This window comes from Carettochelys insculpta, chromosome 8 (assembly GCF_033958435.1).
Source record: "Carettochelys insculpta isolate YL-2023 chromosome 8, ASM3395843v1, whole genome shotgun sequence".
NCBI lineage: Eukaryota > Metazoa > Chordata > Testudines > Carettochelyidae > Carettochelys > Carettochelys insculpta.
The window spans coordinates 4024123-4037036 of NC_134144.1; positions in this window are offsets into that span (position 1 = coordinate 4024123).

Sequence of the window (12914 nt, forward strand, 5' to 3'; positions counted from 1 at the left end):
CAGGACTTTTTTACCCTCAAGAACAGTTAAAATTAACCCAGCTTTACCCAGCATTGCAGTTCCAGCGGCTCTGGTAAGAGGCTGTGTGTGCTGTGCCACTTGGAATGAAAACTACCACAATTTATGGAGGTATCAGTGTGGTTTTTCCAATGCACTTAGGAGTCAGTTGCTGACATTGTAGGATTTCAAGTCCCCCCTCTTTTCCAAGGGGAGATCTCATGTCTAACTGGAACTATGCGAGACAGCAAATGGGTGACATAATTTGCAGAGAATGCGGCTGCTGTCATCAGATCACGTTAGGCGAAGCGGATGGAAATAGCTAGGCCTGGTGTGGAAAGTCGAATAGCTTGAAGTGCTGAAACTGCTTGCTGGAGCATGTGACAGTGGCTCATGCCGTGGAATTCTGCTTTGAAAAACAAAAACCGTCATACCAGCCTCTCCCTGGAACTAGGGGAACAAATGAGTGAGACAAACCAGTATCTCAGCCTGTGATCTGAGTACTTTTAAGGCCTGATTTTGACCTCATTGTACATATGGAGAAATACCTTTAGTGTGTTTAAATGGGATTACCCATGGAGTAAGGTGCTGTTTATTAAGGGCAGCAAAATCTGGTCATAGTGACTGAGGTGTTCAGAAGGTGGGCTCCTCTCCTGAGAAACATAATTTTTCTAGATTGGGAAACTGAGGCAGAGATGAGGTGCCTTGCCTGAAGCCACATAACAAATCAGTGGCAGAGGGTGGCTTTGGATAAGTGTCCTCGGCTATCTTCTGGCTGGCTGGCTGGGTGGGTTTTCTATTCTTATTTTTCTTTCTAATGTCACAATTTCTAATCCACTCCCAGTAGTGCAAAGCTAAAATGTTATCATCAGAGCATGCCTCTGTGTCAGCTGTGCTCACTAGGGCTGGATTCCTGGGAGTTTTAGTGGGGTGAGGCGTTGGGCTATAAAACGTTCTCTACGTGAGCGTCTCAGTGAAGGCACAAGCTTTTGCCTTTGTGTGAAATAGATTGTTTAGGGGAGAAATCATGGAGCAGGTCCTCGGGAGATCAATTCTGAAAAACTTGGAAGCGAGGAAGGTGATAAGGAACATTAAACATGGATTCACCAAGGACGAGTCACGCCTGGCCAACCTGATCAACTTGTTTGACATAACTGGCTATGGATATGGGGGAAATCGTTGGACATGGTATATCTTGACTTTAGCAAAGCTTTTAATATGGTCTCCCATGTATTCTTGCCAGCAAGTTAAAGAAGTATAAATTGACTGAATGCACTATAAGGCGGATAAGAAGCTGGATAGATTGTTGGGCTCAATGTCTTGCTATTTAGTTGGCAGCTGGTATCAAGCGGAGTGCCTGGGGGTGGGTCCAGGGGCCGGTTTTGTTCAACATCTTCTTTAAAAATCTGGGTGATGAAAAGGATTGCACCTTCAGCAAGTTCCTGGATGACACTGCTGCAGAGAGAGGTACATACGCTGTAGGGTAGGGATAGGTCCAGAGTGACCTAGGCAAATTGGAGGCTTGGGCCAAAAGGAATCGGAGGTTCAGCAAGGACATCAGAGTCCTGCATGAGGACAGAAGAATCCCAAGCACTGCTATAGGATGGGGACTGATTAGCTAAGCAGCAGTTCTTCAAGAGGTCCTGGGAATTACAGTGACTGAGAAGCTGGATATGAGTCAACAGTGTGCTCTTGATGCCAAGGTGGCTAATGGCCTTCTGGGCTGTATTAGAAGAAGCATTGCCCACAGATAGAGGGAAATGATTATTCCACTCTATTCAGCACTGGCAAGGCCACCTCTGGAGTATTGTGTCCAATTCTGGGGCCCCCCACAACAGAAAGGTTCTGAACAAATTATATAGCGTCCAGTGGGGGGCAATGAAGATGATTAGGGGAATTGAGGACGTGACTTATAAGGAGAAGCTGAAGGAATCGGGTTATTTTGTCTGCAGAAGAGAACAGTGAGGGCGATTTGAAAGCAGCCTTCTGCTACCAGAAGGCTGGTTCCAAAGAGGATGGAGAAGAGCTATTCTCAGTGGTGGCAGATGACAGAACAAGGAGCAGTGGTCTCATGTTGAAGTGTGGGAGGTCTAGGTGAGATAAGAAGAAAAACTATTTCACTGGGAGCGTGGTGAACTACTGGAATGGTTTCCTAGAGAAGTGGTGGAATCTTCTTTCTTAGTTTTAAAGCAGGGTTGACAAACCCCTGGATGGGATGATTTAGTTGGGGTTGGTCCTGCTTCAAGCAGGGGACTGGGCTAGACAGCTTCCGGAGGTGTCTCCCAACCTTAATTTTCTGTGAGTCCGATTCCTGAGCTTCGAGTAAGGTTGGGACTAAATGGGAGATGTGGAAGGGATGGAGCATGGAGATGGAAGCTTGATAGGAGGAGTACTACTTATTTGGATGAGCTGTAGCAGGGTGCCAAGTTGGTGGAATCTTTCTGGTTTGCTGAGAGTTTTGTTGTGTTAAGTGTCATCAGATACCCGGACTACCTGAGTACTTTTTAATAAGATGTTAACAAAGACATACTTGCTGTACCTTCTTTCTGTTTTAAAGGTCCCTGAACCACTGAATACCCCCTATTTTCTCTAGAGGAGCTTGGCTGTCCTTGCCAAAAGCCACTTTCAACTAACTTTGTATGCCGTGGGTGTTTGTCAACTATTGAACATTTCTTAATTTATCCTTTACAAGAGAGAGACTGTTTCAAGTGAATTAACAGACCACCAAGAATTGTCATGTTAAAACTGGATGCCAATCTTTGACAAACAGTAAGCTTTTTTTTTTTCCCCAAGTTTCTGAAAACGTACATCACTGGAGAAATGCTGGTTTGTGTATTTAGCATAAAACTGTTCATGACATGCTTTTCTGGAAATGTATGCATGTGGAATAAAAGTTAAAGTCATGGGATGAAATTTTCAAAGAATCTGTTTGACTTGGGACCCTAAGTCTCAATGAAGGTCCATGGGATTTAGGTTCATTGGTGCTTAATTTGCTTTTGAAGCTAGAACTTAAGTCCCTTAGGCACTTTTGAGGACTGATGAGCAGCTATGAGAATCAAAGCTGATACATGCACTCTTATTTTTAAACTAGGATGTCCTAATGAAAGACAGTATATTTGCACTTTAATAAAACTAACATTTAAAGAACGAAGCAAGGATTCATACACTTAACCTTGTACAGCAATTGTACAGTGTATATGCTACAAGTGAGATGGATATTGTAGGGTTAATATATTAAATACTTAGTATATTACAGTTCTAGCTCATTGGTAAAACATGCTGAACAGCCTTGTAGACTTAGTGCCTTGATCCAGTCTCTATTGAAGTCAAAGGACACCTACTGGGTTTTGGATCAGGCTCACATTTTACTGAGAAAAACAAAGAGCCATCCTTTAAAAAGTACAGTTTGACGGGTTTTAATTGAGACATTCATTGGTTTTAGTCAGCTTGGTGCATTTTTTTCTATGGATGGTAGTGCTTCACACCGAGCCCCAAAGAACTGAGTTGAATTCACCAAATCAGGATATTTGAGACCACCAGTTCTCCTGATGTTCCACTTCACCCCATTAAATGCTTCCCTCTTCTTGTTGAGGTTGCTTGAATTCTCTGGATCAATGTCCATCTTGAGGCCATTGTCTCGTTGCTCTGCCATTTGCTTGGCTGAATCGATCAGAGGTTTATCGGTGAATTTCAGCTGTTACATCACAATTCTGGGCTAAGCTTTATGCTGTCTCCCCCTTGTGTCTCTTCTGGGTGTTGTGCTGGGAGACGTTTCACATAGCCAGCTTCCCCAGCTGCTTCATTCTGGGGGCTAAGGCAAGCCTGTAACGGGGCAGGGCTCACCACTGTGCTGCCTCATGCTGGTCTATCTGGGAATAGGCTCATTTCAGCCTTCCAAGTGCCTTCTTCAGGCCGCTGGCTCACCTGCTGCTACTTATCTGTTCTCCTTTGAGTCTCAGGACCTTCCCTGATTGTGGAGCCCTGTCCTAAGGCAACTAACCTGCCCCAGTGCCCCACACTCTGGGGGTCCTCCCCTTCCAGGGAACCTCCAAGCCACCTATACCCACCTTTATCTCAATGACCCACTGCCAGTCTTCCCCTGACCTCAGGGGCGCACTGCACTCCGAAATGGCCACTCATCATTTAGCAAGGGGTTGTGGACCTGCCGCCTTCTTCTGCCGCGGCCACCTCCCTACAGCCCCAGTGGCCGCGCAGAATCCTGTTGCTAGGCCTCAGCCTGAGCTTACTTAAGCCAGAGCTCTCCCCTTGTTTGCCCGGCCTTTGTCCAACACTGCTCTGTCCGTGGTACCCAGGCAGCTAGGTCCCTCTCCTTCCAGGGGTGGAGCAAGTGTGGCCTCACCCTGGGCAGCTGTCTTTTTTTATACAGCTCTCCAGGGCTCTGATTGGCTGCCTGGGACATCCCTCTCCCAGGGCTATTTTTAACCCTGTCTAAACCAGTGTGGGGGAGCCACCCTGTCAGAGCCATTTTTAAGTAGTTACATGGAGGAGGCTCAGGCAGAATGGTGGCACAGGGTTAGCCGGAGACAGCTGCGTCTAAGCAGAGAGGGTCACCAGCAACGGCACCGTCTGCGGTGCTGTGGGCCAGGAAGGCTCATTCCTGACGCTACAAATCGAGTGATTCCCCAGCACAGGGGTCAGAAAGCTGGATGGCCAAGGCGAGGGCACGCCGTGGCCTTTCGTGAGGCGGTCACACGAAAAGGAACCAGCCATGGCTTGGCCGGCAGGAGAAGCTGCCCCACTTTTGCAGTGCAAAGCAGAACGCCGTCCTCCCGGGGCACAGGCTTTTCAAAGCAGAGCCTCGTCAATAGCTTCTCTTGGCAGAAGAGTGGGAAATGAGACAAAACCAAGAACACTGTTGCCTTTGATTGCTCTGCGGCAGTGGCGCTGTCAGTCTGCCTGTAAAAGGCTTCCTCAGCCTGATGTCATCAACGTAGGCCACCAGCTATATGTGCTGTGAGCATGTCAGGGCAGCAGGCCTGGAGTGCTGTCCAAGCCCAGATTTTGAACTAGGGGACAGGTCTAGAATTTCAGATTTGGACTCCTCTCCTCGGGAGCTTAGCTAGGTCAGCCCCACGGATGCAGCCCTACCAGGAGCACATAAAACAAACGTGGAAGAGAATAGAGCCTAAATGATTTGGGGTTTTATCTAGCTTGTTATCTTACATATTTTTTTAATCCCAGCAAGAAATAATCCTCCTTTTTGTCAGAATGAAAATGGCTTGATGCCACGAGAAAAATAAAAGGAAGCCCCACATAGTGCTGTGATGATTTGCAAGGCTAGACAGAGACTCCATAAGGCTTTTTCAAATAGACTCCAATATTTTCAGTGCTTAAAGAGGAGCGAGTCTGTGACACTTTTTGAAGTGCTGAATTACAATAGGCCCTGGCTGAGTGCATTATAATTTGCTACCAGAAGTTCCAAAGTGCCAGTACTTTCAATAATGAGAAGCGAAACCCTAATATGAGAAGGCTTTTGTATGGTGTTTAATGAAAAAGCTAAAAATGTGCTAATTTGTAAGTCCTGTTGTGGGAGTAGCATTAGAGGCTTTTGAAATGTATTACTGACTTATGAGGTATTAAGAAAAAGTGACATTTTGCTACTAGCAGAAAAGTCAATTATAACATTTCAACACTTTAGAAACTTGCTGATGCAAGATGGGAGTTAATAGAACAGTCAGTTTCACTTTGCATGGTAGGATTTTGTTTTTGCCAGGGAGAAACATGTTCTATTTTTAATGGCCACTTAAACAATCAGCTGCAACCAGCTGTGCATGAATGGGAGCCCAGTGCCTGCTGGGAGAATGGGGTAAGATTTATTTACAGTGGCAGGGCTTAGGAGACCCTGCTCTGATCTGGGCCTCTTGGTGCTAAGTGCTGTACCTGCATGAGGAAGAGGCAGCTCATGTCCCACTGAGCCTCTACTCCAACCAGCACAAGGGTGGGAGTGAAGATAGCCAGAGGGGAAGGACTTGCCCGTGATCAGCCAGCAGGCCAGTGGCAGAGATGGGAATAGAATAGAGGAGTCCTGAGTTGTAGTCTGGTGCTTTAATTTTGAGGCTGGAGGGCATAGGTTGGTTCTCATTACTGAGAAACGGATTCCAGAGTTTAACATGTCAGTTTTTTGCCAGCCAGCTGAGACTGAGTGCAGCATTCTTCCAGTAGAAACCATAGTCCAGGATGGATAGGAAGCGGAAACACACACTCCATTGAGTACCCATATTGGTAAAGCAGTTTGCTCTGCCATTGCTGTCTCTCTCCCTCCCACTCCATCCATCCTCTCTGAAGAGGCAGCTATTTAGGGGTCTAATGGTCATATTCAAGTTGGTTACCCAGGGATCAGCTCTGTCAGCACAAGGTGCAGAACTCTCAGGCAGCTGCGTCACCCATGTTCCCATAGCATCTCCTCACAGGAGCAGGGAAATGTGGATGGTGAGCTGGGGCACAGAGTGGCAAAGAGCCTGTCAAAGCAGGAGCTGGGACCCAGCCTCCCTGCTGTGTACCCTACGCCGCTAAACATCTTTCCAGCTCTGGCCTGAGGTGACCTACCCAAAGTCACTCAGGGAGTCTGTGACAGAGCAGGAGCTAGAATCCTGGTCTGCCATGTCCTGGGCTAGTGCCCTAACTACTGAACACACTGCCTCTTCCCTTGCCTTGAGTGAGAGTTCGACAAGCCAAGAGCTTGCAGTATCAGGCCCAGTGTTGGCAGTGTTACCCAGCTCCTGAGGTAAATACCGTAATAAGTAAACAACAGAAGGAATGAGAGAGAGGCTTATGAGAAATAGCAGAGGAATGAGAACTCACGCTGCAGGTAAGGTGCATGGAGGCTCTGGCCTTGAAAATACACACAGATGTTTACCTGGGAGCTTATCTAATGTTTCCACTGATGTGAAAAGGCTTACCCACACGCACAAAGCTGAGCGAGCAGAAGAGGGGTTGCACTGTGTTAAGATCCAGCCTAAGGGAACCTGTGCCTGACTCCCCGTGCACGCTTACGTCTCGTTTTAGCCTCCAAGGTGAGGCTTAAGCCCTGAATAGGGACTTGTGAGAACTTCGCTTGTGGGGTAAATTTCACCCTATGCCAGTAATGTTCATGCTAGACCAGTCTGGCTTATTGGTGATCTTTGCAGAACCCTGTACCATTTGTTACAGGGTACTTAGTAACAGACAGTTCAATTTCTGTTCAGAGGAGAGCAATGTCTAGAAAAGACAAGAGTATTTGTATCCCTCACCCCAGCCTGCTTCCTTCCTCTCAGCACTTACTGTCTTTTGCCTTGAGACAATATATTTGTATTGAACCCCTCAGAGAAGGGAGTTTTGCAAGGAAGCAGGAAATATTGGAGTCTTGCTGTAATATGACCAGAGGAGCTGTCTGTGAGAGCCACATCCAACTCTTTATAAAAAGCCGTTGCAGTCACAGATACATCATCTGTACCTCAGTCAGTGAAGAGTACCTAGAAAAAACATTTCATTGGAAGCTGACCTTGATCAGAGGTGAACGTTGGCTCTGGTTATAACAGGACTTGCCTTTTCCAATTAAAGGGCCTTGGCACTAAAGATGTAACCTGAGAACATGCCATAAACCAGTTCTCTAATAATATCACAAGGGTATATTGCAGAAAGATGACTTCACAGTGCTTTTGGCATTCTCCTTTTTTCATAAATGTCGTGTACTTGGCTGAGACCACTGCTTGAAACTCAAGCACTTTGATGTCCCTGCTTTGCTAATACAGTCTGCTATAGGCACTGTTCACAGGTGTCGTATGGGTTTCTTCCATCGTTGGATCAAAGGTCTCATTCGATCCTGTAAGCTGAGTCTAAAGCCTAACGTTGGTTAGGGGCAGGTGGTGTATTTTGGCTGCATCGTTGCATTTTCTTCAAAAAGCAGCTCTTGCTCAAAAGAGCAATTAGGATTCTAGCTTAAAGTATGGAGCTGAAAAGTCCACATGCAGCTGGCCGCAGCTAATTTTTCTCCTGATATATGCCCCACTGGTCCCTTCCCATAAGTTCTCAATTTCCCCCTCCCCATGTCACATTAGATTATGTCAAGGAAGCACCCATCACCATACTGTCAGGGTGGACTTCTCAGACACTCTGTGTAGGCCTAACTGCTCTCTCCTTTAATCCAAAGGGAGTCTTTTACCAACTTCAGTAGAAGCAAAGGTAGACCAGCAGTCCCTCACTCCATGACCCTCTGTTGAGGGCACACAACTGAGGGCAGTTCAAGAATAACATATTTAAACATCTTTAGCTTGCAGGATATTTTTATTCATTCCTTTCCTAGAGGTGCCTTTTTCATAAGTGATTCCAGTTTCTTGCTGTGTAATATGTATTGCTTGACCCACATAACCACAGCCTACATCCATGCTTAGGGATGGGCTGAACAAGAATTCCCCTGTTGACCTTTGGGAGCAATTGTTGCTCTTGGAAATCAAAGTGCTTTGATTCCATGTTTGCCATTCCCGGACACTTGACATCAGGAATCCTGTTACTCTCTGTTCTGGTCTTTGTACATTGACGGTCCATCCACCAGAGTGGTATTTACATAGCTGCTCATGGTCTTTGCAAAGAGCGGCACCACTTATTATGCTTGACCCTCGATTACACATCCTTTTTTGGTTGAGCTTGGAAGGTCTCGTCTACCCAGCTTATGATGGTATTACTGTTTTAGGTAGTGGTGTGATTTATTACAGGTAGCTACAGTTATGAATGCGCTCATACCAGTGTAGCTGATTTCCCTATGGGGGAAAAAAATTAGTCTGACATTATTGAACCCATCCGAGAAGTGGGGAACTGGTGCAGGCCTGAAAGCAGGAATTTCTTGTTAGGGTGGGAGGGACTTTTTTTTTAAATGTAGACTGCAATTTATTTAAATATAAAGGAGGTCATAAAGCCATGTAGTGAGTGTGCAAAAGACAGGGTAATGAACAATTAGAGATTGGTAAAATGATTTTGTTATAACATACTAAAAATTATGCAGTAATGAAAGTTTTATAGAAATTACCTTCTGGGATCTACTGTAATATTGTAGGTGAAAAACAACCCCCTGTCCTTTTCTGTTGCTAGCGGCCAAGGGCATGCTGGGTGATATAATCCTTTTGCTGCTCCATGGCCAGCTCTCCAGGTAGGGAGTTGTCCAAGGAACTACAGCTCCCAGGATTCAGGGAGGAAGGGAGAGAAATGGGAAGTGTGTGTGTGTGCGCACGCACACGCTCATCCCTTGCCCACCCTCCTGTAAATGAGCATATGGGACTGACAGTGAAATTGTAACTGTTTATATAAAGAGTTGTGGTTCAGCCGAGTACTGGTGACATAGAGCTTTTACTGGCTGGAAGTGCTCAGATTTTTTTTTTTAAATTTTATTTTATTTTAACAATACTCTTTTATTTGGTATCCATGTTAGTTGTCCAAAATGTCAGTGCAACAGCAAAATCCGGTCAGAGTTAAAACAGTAAAGCTTGTGAATAAATACGTCAAATAAAAACCTGCCATGTTCCTCTTGCATTTAATAGGTCAAAAATATTTTCCATATCTGAGAGTATTTACAAACAATACATGTTTCTAGTAAACAGTGGAAAAATCTTATCGGGGTCTGAAAGTGCTAAAAGATTCCATTAGGTTTAGCTCGTACTGCAAAGGCCACAGTCACCTTTTCAGTGTTTTAATTTGCCCCCAATATTTTGTTCTAGATTAATAAATGTTGCATGGAAATTAATTAGTGAATATAAATGACTTATTTCTAGCTCCGGAGCGCAATAATACATGCCTTTTGCCTTCCTGGCTGTGAACAATTGATGTAATTTACTGTTATCTAATTGTAATCTAATTATCTAATCTAATCAATTATGAAATTGTAATCCTTTGTAGCAATTTCGTTTCTAAAATACAAACCATGAATTTACCAGCCAGGAGAATGAGCTCCTGCATTTGTTAACTGAGGCCTTTTCTTATGCTTTAAGGTGACATTGTTTTTTTTCTTTTTTTGTTTATATTGAGGTTGATTGCCTAAAACTTTCAGTGCAAGCACAAAATAGTTTCAGCTATCCACCCTTTCCCTAAATATCACTGATAAATAACATGTCACTTTTGGCTTAACAACAAAGTGTGTATAAACTAGTTTGTAAGTGCCTCAGCATAAATAAAACCACATTGTATTATACAGAAACACATCTAAAATATTTTGTAGTTTGTATTGGCATCTTTTATCCAGAGATGTCCAAAATTCTGTACAAACGCAATATAAGCCTCAAAGTACCTGTGTGAGAGAGATTTATAAGTAGAGCTATTTCATACACTGAAAAGTTGAAGCACATATACTTAAGTCCTATAGGCCATTAGTTTTGGATGGCTTAGTTTTTGGTGCACAGTTTAAACATGCTGGAATGGAACAACAGGTCAGGTTCCACAGGGGTGAGTTCTGGGGCCAGTTCTATTCAATATCTTCATCAATGGTTTAGCTAATGTCAGAGAGAGTACACTTTTCAAGTTTGTGGATCGTACCAAGCTGGAAAGGTTGCAAGTGCTTTGGAAGATAGGATCAGAATTCAAAATGATCTAGAGAAACTGGAGAAATGGTCTGAGGAAAATAGGATGAAGGTCAATAAGGACAAATGCAAAACGTACTCCACTGAGAACAGAACAATCAGTTTCACATGTATAAAATGGGAAAAAATGGTGTAGGAAGGAGGGCTGTAGAAAGGGGGCCATAGTAGACCACAGGCTAAATATGAGTCTATAATGCAATACTGATGCACAAAAAACCCACCAAACAACCCATCATTTTGGGATGCATGAAGAGGAGTGTTGTGAGCAAGACAATAGTAATTGTTCTGGTCTACTCTGCACTGATTAGGCCTCAACCGGAATATTGTGTCCAGTTCTGGGTCCTCCATTTCAAGAAAGATGTGGAGAAACTGGAGAAGGTCCAGAGAAGAGCAACACAAATTATTAACGATGTAGAAAACTGACCTATGAATGACGATTGAAAGAATTAGGTTTGTTTAGTTTAGAAAAGAGAAGACTGAGAGCAGCCGTGATAACAGCTTTCAAATACCTAAAGGTTTGTTACAAGGAGGAGGGAGAAAACCTTTCTGATCTCTAAGGGTAAGACAAGAAGCAACGGGCTTAAATTGCAGCAAGGGAGGTTTAGGTTGGACATTAGGAAAAACTTCCTAAAAGTCGTGGGTGGCTAAGCACTGGAATAAATTGTCTAGGAAGATTGTGGGATCTCCATCACTGGAGATATTTAAGAGCAAGTTAGATAAACATCTGTATGGGATGATCTAGATGGTGCTTGGTCCTGCTGAGAGTGTGGGGGACTGGACTGGATGACCTCTCGAGGTCCCTTTTCGTTCTCGTATTCTATGAGTTAGGAGCCTCTGCTTGGACACCCAAATTAATGGGCTCCTTTGAAAATTGAAGCTAAGTGATATGCCAAAGTCATACAATTAGTTGTGAAGTATACAACTCAGGGCTTCGATGCTGGGACCTCTGCTCTAACCACTAGGCAATACTCAACTATACAAAATGCGTAGGTGTGTTACTAGCCTGAAATATCCACACTGAAAGCTGTGCTTCCACTTCAACGCACTCATCATCATCATCAACAACCATGGGCTCAGCACCTGTTGGTGTCCGATGCCTCCCTCACTATTTCCTTCCATCTTCAATGCACTGAAATTGCATATTAGCTTTAAACACTGGAAAAACACGAAGGGCCTCTCCAGGTGCCTTTTGCCCATTAGGGTAGAACAGTCCAATTCTTCTCCTTAGTAGTAGTAGTAGTAGGCATCCTTCAGTCTGCATAGACTATGGATTGCGCCCTTTAAAGTTTCAATTGAGGACTTCATTTACAGCGTCTATTGTGACTATGAAGACCCACACGAGAGTGACAGTCCTTGCTGCATCTCTTGCAGATGTAGTGGGTGTCTGGCAAGTCCTTATTGTGCTTTCTGTGCGCTCGCTTCTCCTCTGTTAGCTGTCTGATCTTCATCTCGCCCTTCTGAAGGCCCTTGTGTAACCCCTGCCTCCATCTGCTGCGGTCATCTGCTAGTTCTTCCCAGTTGTCCAGCTCGATGTCTACCTCTCTGAGGTCTCTCTTGCAGACATCTTTGTAGCGCAACTGTGGGTGTCCGAGAGGTCTTTTGCCAGAGGCTAGCTCACCATACAGGATGTCTTTTGGAATCCTTCCATCATTCATCCTGTGGACATGGCCAAGCCAGCGGAGTTGACGCTGCCTGAGGAGGGTGTGCATGGTTGGGATTCCAGCTTGCTCGAGGACGGCAGTGTTGGTCATATAGGGTCCAAGTCTCGCTGCCATAAAGGAGGGTGCTGAGGGTGCAGGCTCTGTAGACTTGCATTTTGGTGTGAGTGTACAGCTTGTTGTTATTCCACACTCTCTTGCTGAGTCTGGACAGAGTTGTGGCTGCTTTTCTGATCCTCCTATTTAGCTCAGTGTCCAATGACAGGGTGTCAGTGATGGTGGACCCGAGGTAAACGAACTCGTGGACGACCTCTAACGTATAGTTGTCAATGCTGATTGATGGGGATTCAGCAACATCCTGACCGAATACGTTTGTGTTCTTTAGGCTGATGGTAAGCCCAAAGTCCTTGCACGCTTTGGAGAACTGATCCAGCAGTTTTTGAAGCTGGTCTTCTGTGTGAGACTACAGCAGCATCGTCTGCGAACAGCATGTCTCTGATGAGGACTTCTCACACCTTAGACTTAGCTTTCAGCCTTGCAAGGTTAAACAGTTTCCCATCAGATCTTGTGTGCAGCAAGATGCCCTCTGTTGAAGATCCAAAGGCATGCTTCAGGAGGAGTGCGAAGAAGATCCCGAACAATGTTGGAGCAAGCACGCATCCTTGTTTGACGCCACTCCTGATTCTGAAAGCATCCG